Source organism: Mus caroli, unplaced genomic scaffold, assembly GCF_978045245.1.
Source record: "Mus caroli unplaced genomic scaffold, Mus_caroli_1 scaffold_2, whole genome shotgun sequence".
In the NCBI taxonomy this organism is placed as follows: domain Eukaryota; kingdom Metazoa; phylum Chordata; class Mammalia; order Rodentia; family Muridae; genus Mus; species Mus caroli.
Window position 1 is genome coordinate 160,245,926 of NW_028227257.1, and position 20,204 is coordinate 160,266,129.

The following is a 20,204-nucleotide window of genomic DNA, read 5'->3' on the forward strand; positions in this document are numbered from 1 at the left end:
TTAATAGTTCAAAACTGTCTTGTAGAATATGTGTTTTGGGGTGTAACAGTGAATGTTGACTATAACACTTTTGGTTTTAACTAGTTAACAGAAACCATTCAGTTTTCAGAGTCTCTGTTCCAGGTTAAGGACTTCCCAATCGCTCTGTGAGTTGTTCTAGGCAACAAGCATGAAATGTCTGCCTGAAGCACAGTTGCTCATTTGTGTCTTCTTTGTAATCTTTCAAAGAGATACAACTCGGGACTTGATGGTTTTAGTTGTCAGCACATACACACACACACACACAAACAAGCACAAGTGCGAGTGAATAAACACCCAAGCTAAGGATGATACAGTGAGAATTCTTCCATTCTAACCATCTTTCTTTCCTCCGTACACCCTCACAACTGAAGACTAATGCCTTATGTTTTCTTTACAAGGTGAGAAAAACAAACACAAGGGAGGCTTGCATCACAGAAAGCAGAGGGCTGGAGGTTTCAGCCCTGGGAAAATCCCTAATAGAGACATCTGAGCTCTTTGGAGCAACTGAGCAAAAGCATAGTGGATGGCACAGGTGTGTGTGAGTGAGTGTGTGTGTTTGTGTGTGTGTGTGTGTGTGTGTGTGTGTTGGACCTAATGGGACCAGAAAGGAAGTGGAGACTTCTTTAGTTTTCTTTCATACCCATCCCTTCTCCATCTGGGAGGAGCAGGCCAGGGAGGCTTCTGCTGAGTTTGTCAGCTTCAAGCCTGCTCAGGCTCCCAAAAAGTAGACGTGGTTAAAATAGAAGGTTTAGTTCCAAGCTCTAGAGCAGTGGTTCTCAACCTTCCAAATGCTGTGACCCTCTAATACAGTCCCTCATGTTATGGTAATTCCCAACCATAAAATTATTTTGTTGCTATTTTATAACTGCAATTTTGCCTCTGATATGAATAGGAATGTAAGTATCAGATATGCAGGCTATCGGATATGTGATCCCTGTGAAATGTTGTTTAACTCCCAAAGTGGTCACAACACCCAGGTTGAGAACAACTGTTCTAGAACTTTCTAGAAAGGGCTCCTAAGTACAGCCCATAGTTACAGGTATTCTGAAGACATTCCTGTCGGAGTAATTTCAGATGATGTGGCAAACCTCTAAGAAGCCCTGTGAATGTGACTTTCAGACAGACACTCTCTTTCCTGCTTGGGGACAGACACACCCCCTCCCACACAGACACTGCTCTCTATTATTTCTTTAATTTCCTGGTCACTTTAAGCAAGTTAATCCTTTGTCCCAGTTTGTCTCTGCTCCAACCAGCCAGTTCTTTATCTTCAGAGCTGCCCTGCAGGCCTGGGCTGGGAAGCAGAAGAGCCTCCTGGGAAAAGGCATCGGATGACACCATGCTGATAGGCATCTCTAGGTCCACTGACACAGTAACCCTAAGCCAAAGAATGCCAGGAATTGCTCCTCACTGGAGCACAGGCGCTGTACACTGGATGCCTGGGGCTGGAGGCTCAGCTGAACCTCTTACAAATTCACCTTTTCACGCTGTTCTTTTACCCCATTAACCCCAGACTTTGAAAGCGAGTCAGGGTTTCAAATCAAAGATCCTGTGCCACTTTCAGAACATGAGCATGTGTGTGTGCTTCTTTGTGTGGGCCTCCACTTTCTGGGTTTAGAGGCCACACTAACTAGTCATGTATGGTACTGTCTCGTTTACTGCATATGGTGAGGCATCCCTGTCAATGCAGCACTTGGGAGGCAGGAGGATTACATATTCACGACTAGCCTGTGCTATATAGTAGAACTTTGTCTCAGAAGACCGAGGATGGGATGTAGCTTGGAGGAAAAATGCTTGCCCAGCATATCCAAAGCCACTCCCTAGCTCGCGCTCACTGTAAAATCGGCAAAAATAAAAGTTTTACTTGTAACTTCACTTTCCTGATTTAGAATCTGTCTATATATAACGCTTGCAGTGGAAGGCACTCATCATCAGAGACCTTAAAATACTAGTGAATATGGAGAAATGGCTCAGTGGCTAAGAGTTTGTACTGCTCTTGGAGAAGGACGGAAGTCTTGAGTCTGGTCCCTAGCACTCCTGGTAGTCAGCTCGCAATGGCCTGAAACTCCAGCTCCAGGGCTTCCCCTGGCCTCCTCAGCTCATCTGGACAAGGTCTGCTTGACCCAAGACCCACTCAGCTTCAATGGCTACCAGAAGGGACAGAAAAGAGTAGGAGGTGGGACCCCAATTAGGAACTAGAATTCTGATTTATTGAATACTGGCACAGAAGACACAGGGTGTGCGTCCAAGACCCCTGTCCACAACCATTTGCCTTCCCTCAAGAAAGTTACAAATCAGTAGCATAGTATGACCCCTAGAAGACAGACCCTCAAATTCTACATCCCTAGCTTCCTCTGGGTCTCAGGAGAAGACATTTATTTGAGCTATCTGGATTTAGGAAACCCCTCTAACCATCCAGGGTTGATCTAGTTAACCTTTAGTCTCCTGAGACTTGAGATTGTCTGAGTTATGTGTGACCTGAATCGATAATCAGATCAAGACTGAGAAGAAATAACTAGATGGGACATGGAACAGGAAGAAAGTTTGTTTTGGTTTATGCTCTAGAAGATGGCAGAGTGAGAACATGGGCCGAGGTGGGAGGGGGGGTTGTCTTGTGCTGCTTCAACTCATAGTGGAAGGTATTAGAGCAAGTGTATACATGTGGGAGACTGGAGAGCTCTAGCTTTAATGACCTGTTCCCCTAGAAACTAATCCAGTCCTTCGAGAACTGACCCGGGGCTGGGAAATGGTGGTGCATAACCTTTAATCCCAGCATTTGGGAGGCAGAGGCAGGCGGATTTCTGAGTTTGAGGCCAGCCTGGTCTACAGAGTGAGTTCCAGGACAGCCAGGGCTACACAGAGAAACCCTGTCTCCAAAAAAACAAAAACAAAAACAAAAACAAAAACAAAAACAAAAAAACCCAAAAAACAAAAAAACACAAAAAAAAAGAAAGAGAGAAAGAACTGACTCCAGGCCCAGAGAAACCCATCAACCCTCTTAACAGCACAGCCACCTGGCAGTCAGATGTCAGAGTGAGTTTCAATCAGCCGTATCATCGTCCTAACCACTCATTTATATGCACCCACATGCTCCCCCCATTCAAAGATAATTTTACAGCCCTTCTAAGTCTGTCCCTGGGCCTTTGCCTCCTTTCCATATAAGTAATTTCTTCCTTACCTCTGACCTGATCACCTGCCTTGCTATTTCCTGACTCTTCATAGATCTAACATTCCCTATTTTCACCTGCTTCCTTGTGCTCAGGACTATCTTGGAGAAGAAAAAAATGTCTGAAGAAAGTACACTAGCCAAGGAATAGACCTTCAGCATTGACAGCAGCAGTGTAGTCTAAATTGAACATACATACTTGTGCATGCACACCCACATACGTGTTCTCTCTCTCCCACGGTTTCTACTCAGGCTTGTGAGAACTACAGTTCATTCTGTTCCTTCAGAAAACATTTATTATTATTATTATTATTATTATTATTATTTTACTGTGTTCCTGTATCAGACCTGGTAACTATCCCTATTTTATGAGGTTTCATCCCCAAACATAATTCTGTCATTCAAAAGACAGCTCCATGAAATAACAGATCAGAAATACATCAAACCATTCCCGTTTTAGGGCTTTCTTGGTTTGAAGTTTTATTTTTTTCTCTACATGAGCTTCTACGAAGTCCTTCCCCTGCCTCCACGGTGCCAAAAACCTCCTTCCTCATGGGACACAGCTGATCAGTTTTCCCAGCACTGTGGAGCCGTTCGGTTCCTCCAGCCCAGTCTCTCAGGAGAACAGGGCCCCTGCCCAGATCAGTACAGGGTTCGAAGTCAAGCAGGAACAAGATGGAACATGCGGAGGCTTTGTCTTCCCGGTGTGGTGGCAAGGCAGCCTGTAGCTTCGTATGTTTTAAGAAACTCAATGGTAGAGCTCTTTGCCTAGCTCACTCATGGCTGTACCACCACATGCTAAGCAGCCGCACTTCTAAACCAGGTGCCCACAGTTTGATTTCAGAACCCAGCAAGGTGAGGTGAGACGCACTTTAGTCAGAAACACTCCTTTATCATCAAGAGAAAGACTTTTTTGCAGAAAATTAAGAGATTATGTTTTTCACAGTAAAGGACAATAATTTAGTTATCATTGAACAAAGTTTAACAACTGAGAACAATCAGCTTGGGCTTGAGAACTATAATTTAATTTAAAAGTAACCATGTGACCCCCCCAACATTCCTTGACTCACATTCAGGACAAAGCAGCCAGGAATCAGAGACACCTGGGAAGGGAGACAACCCCGAGAATCATGTGACTTCTGTACCTGTCTCCTGCTTGCTGCGCCATGGGGCCCTCCACAGCAGAAATACCCAAGGCCTGTTTTCCTCTTTGGCCTTTCCTGTGGAGAGTGGACTGAACGCTCCATGTCCAGGTCCAGCTGTAGCCATCAGCCAGACCTTAGCGTTCTCTGAGCAGAAAAGGGCTCAGCCCATGAGTGGCAGGTGCTGCCCCCTCCACGTGCAGCTGAATTGCAGCCTAGTCCATTTGTCTAACTAGCTGGCCAGACACAACCCACAGACATACAGACAGACAGACAGGATCAGGAAAGGGAGTGTGACTCACTCACAGATAGGAAATACCAGTTTTTTTCACTGCTATGCAAATGTACCATGGGTGGAGTTTTACCATACACGGATGTGGACAGCAAAAATCCTAGCAAGAATGTCTCTCTTTAACATACATTTCACTTGGCCAAATAAGCTCCACCCACATACCAATTTTAAAGAAAATTGGAGCAAGCTACTTGAGAAGGGGCTCCGTTTCTGGTGTACATGCTGGGACAGTTCATGAACACTGGGATTGGCGGCAGAACTTTGTGTAAATCACCATCAACTGACAAAACCTGAATTGCCAACTGTTTCAGCCCTGCCTCATCAACTGGGAGCTTCAGCAATCACTGTCTAAAGGGCTCGTATAAGGAGTTAAACAAACTGACAGCCAAATGTTTGAAAACTACCCAGGGCCATCCTTGCCACAACACTGGGCTTTCGATGGGATGGCTTACACCACCCATCTCACCTGGCTACTTACTGCCCTGCTCTCTGAAGCTGTAGAAACCCACTTTCAGATTCACTCTGGATCCTCAGCGCAAGAGGAATCCAGCCACAGCAGTTCAAAGCCCACTTCCTTGCCTGTGAAGTGTGGGAGTTGAGAGCTACTTCATGAGCTTGCCAGGAATTTTTCACAAGTCCAAAATGACCAAAACCCAGCACTGAAGGTGTCAGTGGGACTTGACGATGCTGAGAGCCCAGCACTGGGAGTAGAGCACATGGCAGCCTGTGAGGTCCCGGATTTGACACCAGAACAAAACAAAACAAAACACAAAAAGCAAAAAAAAAAAAAAAAAAAAAAAAAAAAAAAAAAAAAAACAACCCACCAAAAACCCAGTCTACACTTCTGATTTTTTGCCAACCTTCTCACAGTACATTGAGTGTGTTGGCCTGAGCCAGGTTGCAGGAGAAGTGTCAGCAAATTCTCTGAAGTATATATTACTGCTTTTTCTTTTTCAGTAGAGAGCAGATGATGAGCCAAAGGTCACGAGTATTAGTGTGTCACTGGAACAACCCTGAACCAGGAACCTAACATAGACATATCTTGATTTGGATAGACATCATGGCATCCTGGGTACTTTGCATGCTGTGTACCTTGCATCACAAGGTACCTTGTTTTGTGGTAAAAAGGAAACACTTTAGTAGCCACAGCAGACTTTCTGAATGTGTTTAGAAGTAGGAAAAACAGAACAGAAATAACATTTGCCCTTGCGGGTTAGCGACAGAGGTAGAACTGTGTTTGTGAATACCATGCATGGGACCGGGACCCACAGATAGCAGACAGATCCCCTGAACTCTGTGAAGTGCTAGCTTAGGGCCTCTCCAGTATGGTTCAGACATCTAGTGTTCTTCTGAGGATTGCTGTACTGATAGAGAAGGAAATAGGCTCAATTAGGAGTGTCCGTGCCTAGCTAGGTGGCTCTCTATACAGTAATATTTGAACAAAAGCTAAAAAGATTATCACTCCCTAGTTTGAAATCCTCTGTGCTACAGGAAGAAAATATTCCAGTCTTAAGCGTTGCTCAGGAACTGCAGCCTCCTCTCCTGGGTCACCTGAGTTTTTCACAGACAAGTGCTCTGTTCATAGGGATCTCTGCTCTTAATATTCTTTCTCCTGAAAAATCCAAGCGTCATTATTTTCTAGGTTGGCTTCTTCCCATTTATATCTCTTTTTTTCCTTTGTAGGATTTGGATCAACCTGAAATTCTCTACACAATAGACCCTCTTCCTCAGGTGATTTCTTTCCAGACCACAGTGAAAAACAAAATGACAGTAGTGGATAGCACCCATAAAACATGTGATTTGTTAAGGGTGAGAAAAAGGCCGTTGTTGTGGTTAGTACAAAGATGGTATGTTGGCACACCACACTTTTAATCCCAGCACTCAGTTTAGCTCTTCCCAGCACCGAGAAGCCAGAGCTCTTGAGTTCCAGGCCAGCCTGGTCTACAGAGTAAGTTCCAAGATAGCCAGAGTTATAGAGAGAAACACTGTCTCAAAAGTCAAACAAACAAACAACTCTCCTAAACAAAATAAAATAAAATAACAACAACAACAACAAAATCAGTGCTCAGAAGGCAGAAGCAGGATTTTTTTTTTTTTTTTTTTTTTTTTTTTTGGTTTTTTTGAGACAGGGTTTCTCTGTATAGCCCTGGCTGTCCTGGAACTCACTTTGTAGACCAGGCTGGCCTCGAACTCAGAAATCCGCCTGCCTCTGCCTCCCGAGTGCTGGGATTAAAGGCGTGCGCCACCACGCCCGGCCAGAAGCAGGATTTCTGTGGGTTCAAGACCAGCCTGGTCTACATAGAGAGTTCAAGGTCAGTCAAGGTTAGTTAGAGAAACCCTATTTCTAAAATAACAATGAAAAGAAAATAACTCACATGCCGAAACACAGAAATTATAGTCTAAGACCCTCTTTTTATGTTGCTAAAGTTACTAAAGATTCTTTTTTTAAGCTATTTTCTTTATTTACATTTCAAATAGTATCCCCTTTCCTGGTCCCCCCCTCCCCTGCTCACCAACCCACCCACTCCCACTTCCTATCCCTGGCATTCCCCAATACTGGGGCATAGAACCTTCACAGGACCAAGGGCCTCTCCTCCCACTGATGACCCACTAGGCCATCCTCTGCTACATATGCAGCTAGAGTCATGAGTCCCACCATGTGTTTTCTTTGGTTGGCGGTTTAGTCCAAGGGAGCTCTGGGGGATACTTGCTCAGGGGCCCCTCCCAACCTGATCAACCTCAGATTAACTGAGACATTGGACAAAAAGCCATCATGTCTCATAAAATGTCATGAGATGTTTCCAGTAGAGCTGTTGCCAGGTACTGGGCTGAGTGCTCCTCACCTTGAATTTGGGTGATCTTGCAGAGCAGTGAACATAGAAGCTTGTGTAGAGTGTGCCCTGCTCAAGACCACACAATACCAAATAGTAGAAGTAGAACTCAAACTAACACAATGCCACCAGGAGAAATGTGGTACAGTTGTCAGGTCAGGTGGGTGAGGAAGACAGGTGTGGGATAGTGAGTGGAGCTCTGTGTCTACCCCAAACCTGGGCTTTGTCTTTTCTTGACATTGGCACACTTTCTGAAAAGAGGCTAAACCCCTCGATTCTTGATGATATGTTCATATATTCATGGTTTATTTGGTTTGGTTTGGTTTGTGTTTGTTGTTGTTCATGGGGTATAAGAATTCTTTAAAACTTTTTATTGGCCGGGTGGTGGTGGTGCTGGACTTTAATCCCAGCACTTGGGAGGCAGAGGCAGGCAGATTTCTGAGTTCTAGGCCAGCCTGGTCTACAAAGTGAGTTCCAGGACAGCCAGGGCTATACAGAGAAACCCTGTCTCGGGGGAAAAAAAAAAACAAAAAACTTTTTATTGATTCTTTGTGAATTTCACACCATGCACCCCAATCCCACTCCTCTCCTCGTTCCTCCATATTCACCCTCTGCCCTTGCAGCACCCCAAAAGAAACAAAAAATATAAGAATAAATAAATAAATAGTAAGAAAAAATCTCCCATGGAAGCTGTGATATGTCGCTGTGTGTCAGACAGTTGGGTATGAGGAATTTTATTTTATGTGAAAATCATCTGATTCTATCCATTTGGTGATTTTAATTTTGACTCTTGTTTATTTTCTGTTTTGCAACGGTGGAGATGGAGCATGCAGACTCCGTGCTCTGTCACTGTGCTATGGCCCCCAACCCTGAGTTGAATATTTTATGGAAACTCTCAGAGATCATTACAAAGGCTTTCTAGAGCCCTGGTCCCAGGTTAGCTGTCTCCCACCTGGTCTTATTTCTGGCTATGAAAGTTGCCCAATCTGTCTTCTCCATTCTGGTGAGCACTTCTGAAATCCTACAGGGAAACAAGAAATATGTGCATGTGTGTGGGTTCAGGGGCACTGTACTCTGTGAACCCTGCTCCATGAGCCACCTCTGGGTTCACTTTCTGGGGGAACTTAGAGGGTCTGTCCACAGAGAACAGGTTCCTGACCTGTAACACTGGGGAGAAAGTTGCTTCACAGTTGCCTCTGACAAGCCTCACAAGTAATCCCTAGGCCTGACTCAGCATCTCTTCCTGCCCCTTTCAGTTTTCCAGGCCCTGTCACATGCCTGGGCAGTGAGAGGTAAACCTTCCCTGATTACAGGATCTGAAATCTGACCCACTCAACAGATCACTTCTTAAAGCACATTCCACAGGCTGGGGTTAGAATTGCTGAATTCAAATCCCCACTCCCTTTCCATTAGAATCAAGACTCTCCTTTATTCTCAGTCTTGGTACCAATTTTTATACATATCTCTTTAAATGTTTGCTAATTTGTTTAATTGTGTGTGCTGTGTGTACACTTGGAGATCAGAGGAGGAATTGTTGGAAGATCTCTCCTTCACTTCCCTGGGTTCCAGGGAGTGAACTCAGGTCAGCAGATTTGGGGGCAACAGTCTTTATCTGTTGAGTCATCTTAACAGTCATACATACATCTACTCATACATACAGATGTTTCTCCATTTAAAAGGTGATAATAGGCATAACTGTGTGACATTGCTGACAGGTAGTGATGTGTGTGGGAATTCCAACATTAACATTTACACTTTTTTATGGATATGAGTACACTGTGTTTGTCTGAAGACAGACCAGAACCGGCATTGCATTCAATTACAGATGGTTGTGAGCTACCATGTGGTTGGGTTGCTGGGAATTGAACTCAGGACCTCTGGAAGAACAGTCAGTATTCTTAACCACTGAGCCATCTCTCCAGCCCTAACACATTTGTTGTCAGTGATCCCTGGATATATACCAGGAAAAGTTCAATTGTATTGCATTGGATTGAATTGGAATGCATAAAGAAATTTGATTACTGTGTGTCTGGGTGCCATAAAAACTCTGTGGTAGGCTGGCAAAGTGGCTCAGCAGGCAAAGGCCCTTGTGGCCAAGATTGATGGCCTAAGTTCAATCTCTGGTGCCTACATGGTGGAAGATAACAAAGGACTCCCCAGAAGGTATCCTTTGAATTCCACAAGTCCACCATGTCACACCTGTGCTCATCTCCATAAAATAGATGATTAAAAAAAAACCTTAAACCTATGGTATTTAATATTTGGAGGAAGAAAATATTGTATTTATCCCACAATATACGAAGCTTGGCCAATTTTTTTTCTAATGATTTATAAAAGCTGTATTTGGCTTAGAAGTCACCTACCTCCTCCTAGGGTGACAGTAATTATATTCTCTTTAATGAAACTGCTTCAATTATGGCTTTCCCTTAATTTGCCCATCACAGTTGTGACCTTCCTCTTTTTCCTCTAAACTGAGTTGTTTCTCATGATTCTTTCTGGGTTAACTGACTACTGGCAAGCATGTGCACAGACACAAAATACCGTTTTGAGGTGTGTTTTCATTAGCTGCAGAGCCATCATGTCTCTGGATAAGAGGGAGTATCATGAGCAGTTTTTGAGGAGAAAGGTGAAAATGAAGATACTATAAGAACAGCATTGGTTTGTGCCACCGGACATACAGAGCAATCCTGCTGCACTCGAAGATGGACAGATCCCGCAAGTCTTTTAAAAAAGAATTGGAGCCTGTGATGATGGTATACACCTTTAATCCCAGCACTTGGGAGGCTAAGACTGATGGATCCTTCCAGGCCATCCTGGTCTACAGAGTGAGTTCCAGGACACCCAAGGCTATACAGAGAAAGAAGAAGAAGAAGAAGAAGAAGAAGAAGAAGAAGAAGAACAACAACAACAACAACAACAACAACAACAACAAGAGAGCTGGAGCTTCAAATCTCTCCCAAGGCTTTCTTCGGTATGTTGAGACTACACAATGTACTGCATTGTTTGGTTAGCCTAACTTGGTCATATGTTCATATCTGAGTCTAGTGTTTTTAATCACTTCGTGACCACTATGACTGGGTCATGTGAGAGTGATGGAACATTCCCTGTGACATCCCCTACATCCCCATCCACAATACTAACCAGTATGTTCTAATATTTTTGGGTGGTATCTCTCAACACTGGTCATCTGACTTAACTTTCAGAAATTTGTTCTTTAGATGTTCTGGTATGTTTATAGGTACAAGGAAAGTCATTGCAGTAATACTTGCAACATGGAAACAAACGAAACAAAAGAAGCAGGAATCTAAACAACAATTCTAAAAGACCAAGTTAAGATATTATGGGACCGCTTTGACAATTGTGGTTAAAAACAGAATTGTTCTAAGTCACTTTATGCTGTGTTCTTGCATACACACATACATACATCCCAACACACATACTCATACGCACATATGCCACACACTCTCATACACACATATACACATAAAACATACCACACACACACAAATGGACACACACATTCATGCATACACATATACCATAACACACATTCATGCAAACACACACACACACATACACACACAATACAACATGCACACTGGTACACAAATGGACATGCACAAACTCATGCATAGACTGGCACAACACAACACACTCTCATGTATGCACACACAATGCAATTCACACACTTATCTATACACACACACACATGGGCACACTCATGTACAAATAGACACCTACACACTCATACACACACACACACACGTAATACACATTCATAGAAACACACAACACACACATTCATATACATATGGACACACAAATAGTGCACAAAGAGGAGACTGAAAAATATCACTTGAAGTATTGTCTTCAACAGTCATGCAATTTAATATAAGAAAGAAATTCAATACTAATAACACTGGAGAAGGGAATCTTGCAACTTCCTTTGTGCAGAATTCAGAGACAATTACAAAACAAATTTGCTCCTGTGCCACAAAAAGTCAAATGGAAGCTTTGGCGTGTTTACTGTGGAAAGGCGATGTGATGTCTCCCTGATGCCCTGAGTGGTTTTCACAAACATTCTCAACATCAAAGAAAAAAATAGCCATGTAGGTGTCCATTTGTACATGAGTATGTGTGCCCAGGTGTGTGTGTGTGTGTGTGTGTGTGTGTGTGTATACATAAGTGAGTGTACTGCATTGTGTGTGCATACATGAGAGAGTGTTGTGCCCGTGTGTGCATGAGTTTGTGCATGTTTATTTGTGTATAAGTGTGCATGTTGTGTTATAAGACCATGCGACTGCTCTCTAGCTACTCCAGATGCAGCTGAAGCATCAGCTTGGTTCGCTGCTCAGATGGGCCAAAGCAAGTCTGAAGGATCCAGTGTTAATGACTGGTCAGTGCAGACACTCCCCTGGTAGGATCTTTGCTTTCTCCATCCAGTGTGATGTAAACAGGATGCAGGACACAGGGCAGGATCAACAGTCTGGTAGGTAGGGTGCAGGGCTCACAGTCATAGGAACCCTGCCATCAGTTTTATGGGGCCAATGTGACTGTCTGCATTTGCTAACCCTAATGGAACTCAAGGTGGAAAGCATGGTATCACATCTGTTACTTAAATTAGAACTAACCAGGAATGGGAGGTACAGTAACTACGAACTGTCAAAGTCATGCAATGTCCCACCATGATGCACATAGAACAAGACCCTAGATGCTAATACCCACTGGACTCTGGGCTAATAGAACTGACAGGTCCCATAAAGTGATCTGCTCATTCCTTGCCGGGAGAACTCAGGGCAAGTATTTCTTTTCATGGTAACATTTTACATTTGTGCTTACAAGTCACAACACCCTTTCTCCTGTTCACTCTCTCTTCCAAAATCAACACAACAGAGATTCCTGTCCCCAGGAAAAAGCTGGTCCAGGATGCCTGTTTTGTCCTGGTTTTATTTCTTCCCACCAGAATCCAAAGCTCTGAAGGTCTCCAGTTTTCTGAGGCCACACTGTTGTCATAAGCAAGAAGGATATACTTCATTGGTTATAAGCAGTCAGAGGGGAGTGATTAGATATCTCAAAGCACTGCCTTGGGACTGAAAATGGGCTCAATGATGTAAACTTGCCTAAGATGCTTCAGACTCTAGGTCCCATTCACAATGCCAAAAAAAAAAAAATCAAAAAGAAAGAGGAGGAGGAAAACTAGGAGAAAGAAGAATCGGAGGAAAAGAGGAAGAGAAAAAGAGGAGGAGGAAGAAAAGGAAGAGGAGGCAGGATGCAACATCACAGAAGAGGAGAAAAAGAAAGACCTGTTTCCTTAAATCTTACACCTCTATCAAGGAGAAAAATGAAAATCCACCCATCCATATTGCCTCTCATATAAAGTTACAGGTAAAGTGTGAAGGTCAGGAGGTTTATGAGAAGGCAATGGATTTTGTAAAGATCTATGAGGAAATTCACATTAAAATATGAAATGGCCCCCAAACCACAGGTCTTATGTATTACTATGTATGATAAAAGATATGCACCAACTTTGGACTCCTCTAAAAGGCTTACATTCTGTAAAACAGTTGAAACTAAGAACACAGTTTGATGGTGCAAGGGTAGGTATATTTCGCTACTTCCTCTACTCCACCTCTGCTGCCAGTCGCCACCTACCAGGAGGACAAGCCATGGCCATGTCACCTGTCATGACAGGGCTCTTTTGAGATGGATGATGACTGTCTCTGAAATAAACAGGTATTGGAGAAGTCAGGCATGGTGTTTCGGCCTCTAATCCCAACACGTGAGAGAGGAAGATCATGAGTTTGAATCTGTCTGAGCTAAAAAGCTGGACCCTAACTAAGCCTGGCACTGGGGAGGCAGAGCCAGGGGATCTCTGAGTTCGAGGCCAGCCTGGTCTACAGAGTGAGTTCCAGGACAGCCAGGGCTACACCGAGAAACCCTGTCTCGAAGCACACACACTGTAAACGTGTGCTTCTACTGAAGTTCACTGGCAAATAACATAGAAAGGGCCTGGACTATAATCAGCATCTAGAATAGTTCTGTCCTCCCACTCAGAACACACTCTTCCGCCTCCTCAACAGCCAGCTAAGACAACTTCTTGTAACTATTTTTTTTTTCACACTAGGACATTCCAGCGCCTTCCTTTTTTTTTTTTTAAAGAAATAAATTTTTAAAATTATAAGGCAATAATAGGACATGAAACACTACCTCCTTTATTAAGAAGAGGCTTTTAAATCTCTAGGTTGGGAACATGGGTGTGTAGTGCTTGCCTAGCATGTGAGAGGGCCTGAGTTTAATCTATAAGATAGAGTCCAGTTGCTCTATCTGACTGGCATATAACCTATGCATGCTCTCCAATGGAAAGTTTGTGGTACAGGTAAGAAACGAAGGTGGGATTTGAACCCAAGCACCTAGATTCTTTAAACCCTGCACATACCCTTTCTGATTTTGAATCTTCACCAAATACTGCCATGTTCCAAACTCCACACTACTCAGCCACTAGTTAGTTTCCAACATTGCTTCGATTGGCAACGATTATGTCTAATGGAGATTAGGGCAACTGTGTGGTTTGCTAGTTAAAAAGAAAATGAATATTCACCAGTGATTCTAAATGTATCTGTTGCTGGTAGCCTTCACGCTATGCAAACTCTCACCCTGGGTTAAATCTCTGCCATGAGACTCTTATGAAATAAAGACTTAGTTTTGGGTTTGTAGATTGTCTCTGGAGATAATCTACACACACACACACACGGGGCTGGAAGCTGGAGTCAGTCATAAAGCAGGATTCATATGACCGCTGGCATTAATCTACAGTGAATTCATTCAGAGTTTCAGCAGCACAGATGTCAAAGGGAGTCTAGGATCAACGCTGGGAGCCCACCCAAGCTCATCCTAAGAGCCTTTGTAGGCAGCATGGATTCTGGGCAGTTCTGGAAACCCGGAACTTTTAAAAGTGCTTAGGAAAGTCCAGAACTACCAGAGTGTTTCCCCTGACTAGATACACTGTTGTTACTCATGAGCCAGATGTTGTGCAAACCTGTAATTCCAGCACCCTAGAGACAATAGCTGGAGGATCCTGATATGGAAACCAGTCAAGAGCCGCTCAGACTTCCGGGATGGAGACAGGGAGGGGCTGCCAAAGGCCAGAATGAAAAAGGTAGCAAAGAGTTGCTACCTGGAACTCCTCATCATGTGGAACCCACAATTTCTGGGAGACTTGGCTTCCACTTCAACAATCACAGTGACATCTACATGCGATTCCTGGAGAGAATCAGATTCAGAAAAATGTGAGGTGGGTGCAATCTCACACTGTGTTTACAGTGGCCTGGACTCTGATGAGCAGGTTATCAGTAAAAAATGCATTCATGTGATTTCAGCCAACTCCCCACAAAAGCAGCACAAACACTATATTAATCTTGCAATATATATTATATATGTGTATATACATTATATATTACACACATGCACACACACACATATACTTGTTCCTTTGTTGCTGCTTGGGAGTTATTTTATTTTTTTTTATTTTTTATTTTTTATTTTTTTTTCGTTTTTCGAGACAGGGTTTTTCTGTATAGCCCTGGCTGTCCTGGAACTCACTTTGTAGACCAGGCTGGCCTCGAACTCAGAAATCCGCCTGCCTCTGCCTCCCGAGTGCTGGGATTAAGGGAGTTATTTTAATGATGAAATAATTTTCTCCATATTCATTAACATGAGAAACAATACTGAATCTGCAAACGTAATAATATACTGTACTTTTCTGAGTCATAGATCACTCATCTACAAAATGCAAGACACAGACTCTACAAGTCTTTACTTGGCTGTTGTAAAAACATGAAGAGGATAGAAAAGAAGAGGGAAAAAGCAGCGCTTTGTAATACAGAATTGCCTCATGCATTCTAAGCAAAAACAACCCATAATACGAGAGGCCTCAACATTTAGAGTTGAGCGATGACACCATGACTGTCACCCTCAGTGTATGGAGATGAAAACTGAGGCTCAAGGGTATGAATTTACTTTCCCCGAGTCACACAGCCAGTGAGGAAAACAGGACTTCCGTCTCCTTTGTCACCTTCGGATCTAACTGGTAACAATTGAACTGAATGCTAATTCCAGTGCTAATCCACATCCTCTGACTGCAGCAGCAGTACAGATTCCGTGCTTACATATTCAAAACAGTTTCAAAGCAGGTTTTGTCTTAAAAGTCCCTAGTTCCCCAGTTCCAGGTACCTTGAGCTCAGACTTTAATCCTTGTATTATTGGAAAGAAACAAATGAATTTTCTCCATGTTCTTTTGAAGAGGGGGAGTTTAACTGCTCATAGAACAGTTAACAGCAGGAGATGTCTCCTCTCTGCTGCCAATTGAGGGGTCTGTACCCATCAAGGCTACAGGGCCATCCACCTGCCTCCACTACCAGGTGACCAGGCTTCTGTCTGGAAGCAAGCTTTCCAACTTTTCCCTCCTCTTTCGTTCATCCATCCTGCTATTTACAGCTAGTTTCTTAAAAGTTCCCAAACTAATAACTCCAGCACAGTTAATTTTTTTCTAGTCTTAGAGAACATTTTTCCCCAATTTTTTATTAGGTATTTTCTTCATTTACATTTCAAATGCTATCCTGAAAGTCCCCTATACCCTCCCCCTTAGCGAACATTTTTATGAAGGAAAAACAAAACAAAACATGCAAGCACATTTGAAAACAGAAGGGCCCTGTTTATAAATCCGAGTCCCAGGTTATTTCCTAGATGTTCCAAAGATTTTAGTTTTCATATTTTACAAAATGAAAATCCAGAATTACCAGAGTCTTACCTTCAGATGCTTGCACGTGCGAGCGGGCGCGCGCGCGCACACACACACTCACACACACACACACACACACACACACACACACACGCGCGCGCAGCATCTGGGAACAGTCAACAAATGTATACAGTATCTTGATGCTCAGTCATCCTGTGAGTCCCTCTCTGTGGCTTCTGTCCCTGCAGCATTCTCCATGGGCACAATCAGCATAATACGTAATACATCACTTGTTTTTCAGCTCTATTCAAAAATCTCAGTTCATTCAACAACAACAAACAAACAAACAAACAAACAAACAAAAAAAAAGCCCTTAAGACAGCCCCAGAGCTGGAACACTCCGTGTGAAAAAGCTATGCTTATAGACTCCATTCCTGCCAAGTGAACAATGCTCACAACAGACCACAGGGTTTCCAAATAACCTTTTGGCAATAACTGGAAATAAAAAAACAAACAGGAAAAAAAAAGCACATGCATTTACCTGTACCAAGCACTCCACAGGTGAGGCAGAGGCGAAAGGCCCTAGTCCATCTTCTGAAACTTTACAAATCTAATGGTCTGCGGGCTCATCCTTCCTTCGAGCTGTCAGGTAAACCCCCTCCATGCCTCGGCTGTTTTCTTTTGCAGTTTTTCCCAGTGAAACTCTCCTCATTTGCATAAAGCCTATTTGTAGCCTATAGGACTTTTTGAGTAACTACTTGTTAAACTGGCTGTCTTGACATGCTCTTTCAAGCATGACATCATAAATCTCCATGGAAACCTTAACCCCACCTGCCTACATGCCAATGTTACCTGTCAAGTAAAGACTTAAACAATCATCTGAAATTGTTCATTAATGAAACCTTTCAGCCGGGCTTGGGATCTTTGCGCGGTTTAATTTGTGCTGTTGGCAGCAAGGGAACCAAAAAAACGGTGGCTTCGTTTTCAAAGCCTGAGCTGTTTTGCAGAAAACAATGATCAAAATTATAGGCATTTGCTAATCTGCCCCTCCCTGTCTAACAATGCACTTAATCAGTGGAAGAGGAAGAAAAAAAAAAAAAAAACTCACATGGCACAAGTGTGCCTCTCTCTACCGGGTAAAGTTACTTTGAAAAATCTTCAGTCTGCACTGAAGGTTTTCCTGCTCTTCCCCGCCACCAACCCCCTACCTACTTTTAACCAGGAAAACCTGTAAAACAGGTTCCTTACCTGAGTGTGTGTCTGTGTGTGCTGGTGCAGCTGTGTACATTTGCCTGTGGCCTGTGGCTGTAGAGGTGGGAGGAGGTACAGACATTTTTAACCCTTTCCTAGCATGCATGTGCATGTCTCCCAAGCTTATACAAGTAACTGGACAAACACGTATGCAATTTTCACTATCTCAGATTGTTTTTTAAAGATTTTAAGTTACTTTTAGTTTCGTGGATGGGTGTTTTGCTTGTTTGCCTGTTTATATGTGTACCATGTGTGCCCCACTGCCTGCAGTCCAGAAGGCAGCATCACAGCCTCTGGAACAGGAGATACAGACAGCTATGAACCATCATGTGGGTGCTGGAAAGGGATCTTGGGTCCTAGGCAGCATCAGCAAACATTCGGAACCATTAAGCCATCTCTCCAGCTCTACTATTACATTCTTTAAAAAATAAAATCTTTACCGTTTACCAAAAGATTTGTATATATCTCTGCCCTACTTGTCCCGAAAACTTCCTGGTTATGATGCTGAGCTAATTACTCCTTCTTTCCACTTCCAAATGTGGCACAGACACAGGTTTAAAACTGCTGATGCCTGCCACTGAAACATTGGCATGGACTTGCTCCAAATCCACCAGAGTTTACAGACCATTATCAATTGGCTGTCAGGCGCCACAGCATAAAGGACTTCAGTGAGACTGAATGGGATCAGACACAATACCACGGTGCTGGAGACTGCCAGATGCTGCCTTGCTGCAGGATCCACCAGCTCTCATTCCCCAGCACCCTGCAGCAAACTGCACAAGGCTCAGCAGCACCTGCCCTCAAAGGCCAGAGAGCAAGTGTTATTAACCTTTACACTATGCCAAGCTCACATTGTCCTCTGCTAGAAAGCAAAGCACTGGCTTCAAAAACTCGGAGTGGCTCTTTCTGTTAAGGAAAGGAAAGGTCTTTGGATCAGTGAATAGCACTGACAGATCTGAGTTCTACGTTGCCCCAGTTCACAGTCAACAGATGGGACATTACCTTTGAAGAGAACCAAGAACTAGTGGGGTTTAATGCAACAGCTCAGAGTTGGAACCCTCCGGGGAGGCAAGGAGATTCAGAGATTTAATTACTGCCTCTGTGAGTTGCAAATACATCCAGATGAAGCCCGAGCTTCTGCTTCACCCAATGGGAGGCACAAACACAATGCGAGACAAACAAAAACAAGATAGAACCAAATCTGGGTTTGATTTGGTGGAATCTGCAGATGGAGTGGAAGCACTATTCAATTATAGTTATTTCTCGACGGTCCATTAGAGGAGCCCGTGAACATAGATTCAGCAGACAGAGTGGTTATAATGGGCCAAAGCTTCCCTTTAGCTTATTTAGGAAATGACAGTATCTCAGCTTTTGCTTACTCAAGTCAAGCTTGGAAAAGAGATTTAAAAAAAATCAGCATCTGAAAGGCACATGAGGATAATTACAAAAATAAGTTGGAGGCAGAAGCCAGGATTAACCCATTCATAGGCAGGCAAGCAGAGGTAAATGCTGGGGATGACATCATTATGGGATGTGGGAACCTTGGCTGATTTAGTGTGGGCTAGTTTCATGCTCCAGCAATCTTAGCCATAAGGACAACACATGAAGGTTGGCATGGATGCCAAGATTTGATTCAAGGTTGGCCAGCCAGTAAGGACTTCTCTTACAGTCCCCAAATGAGGGAAATGCAGAGCTGCCAACACTTCTTAAAGAATAGTATCATGATCTTACTAAACTAGTAACTAAGTTCAGGCATTTAAAACAATGTAATAGTTTGTATGTAAAATGTCCTACAGGCTTGTTTGTTTGAACAGTTACTCTCCAGTGATTGGTGCTGTTTTGAGAGGCCTTGGCATCTTCAGGAGACAGGGAGTTGGTAGGGGAAGTTAGAAATTGATGGGGTCTGGGGCGGAGTACTTCAGCTTCCCTCAATGTTCCTTTCTCCTCTTCCTTCCTTGGTCTGCCACCATAGCTGCTCCAGCATGCATATCTTCCCCAGCACTGTGGACAGTGCTTCAAACCATGAACCAAAATAAATCTTTCCTCCCTTAAGTGGGTTCTTATACCAGGTATTCACGGGTAATGAGAAGAAAAATAACTAATGTAATAATCTGGCTTGATTTTAAATTTATTGACATCTCTTGCATCTATAATTGACTCAAGAGAGCAAATAACACTCGAATCTGTTTCAACAAATCTATGTTGTAACAGAAGTGGTGAGGTACTCACTCAGAAATAAGGCCCCTGAAAGATGAAAGAACACATGTATCTGGTAACAGAGGTGACTTAGAAACTGTCAGTTAGCAAACAGCGCCTTCAGTGAACACTTTCCTTGTTAAAATAATCAATTCTTGCTTCCTTTGCGCTTCATAACCACATTGTGAGGCAAGAAAGACCACCATTTCCACATTCCCTATATATATATGCTCAAAGTGATTAGGTTGGGTGGGTCTTCCACAGAAATAAAGTGTTGGAGTCTCAGTATAAATCTGGGTGGACCCAAGAGTTGACACCAGAACAACTGTGTTAACCAAAGGCAGCACTACCCATAGCTTAATAAATCCACTCTCAGTGGTGTATGAAAGTCCTAAATAAATTAAGCCAGGCCAAATGGAGTTCTTCTAACTTGAAAGTCCTTATTGGATTGCCAAGGGCAGACGTTCTGTGGATCTCCCAGACATCCTGAGTGAAGACATGTTTGGGATTCTAGAACTGTCCAGCTACAGAGAATCTAAGAAGCAAGTCAAGCCAGGAAGAATCTAAGAAG

The 20,204-nt window shown here is 43.3% G+C and overlaps 1 protein-coding gene across 17 annotated transcripts in view; it reads right to left on the reverse strand.

Annotated features, from left to right (window-relative positions):
- Kiaa1217 (KIAA1217 ortholog) overlaps nt 1-20,204 on the reverse strand; it is a 470,681-nt gene that overhangs the window by 254,514 nt on the left and 195,963 nt on the right. The window contains exon 1 of one of the 17 annotated variants that reach the window (XM_085835141.1): nt 16,728-17,217. The exons of the other annotated variants lie outside the window; for them this stretch is intronic. The gene's annotated coding sequence lies outside the window, so the exon portion shown is untranslated. Of the gene's footprint in view, nt 1-16,727; nt 17,218-20,204 lie in introns of those variants that run through there. 17 annotated transcript variants of the gene reach the window in all.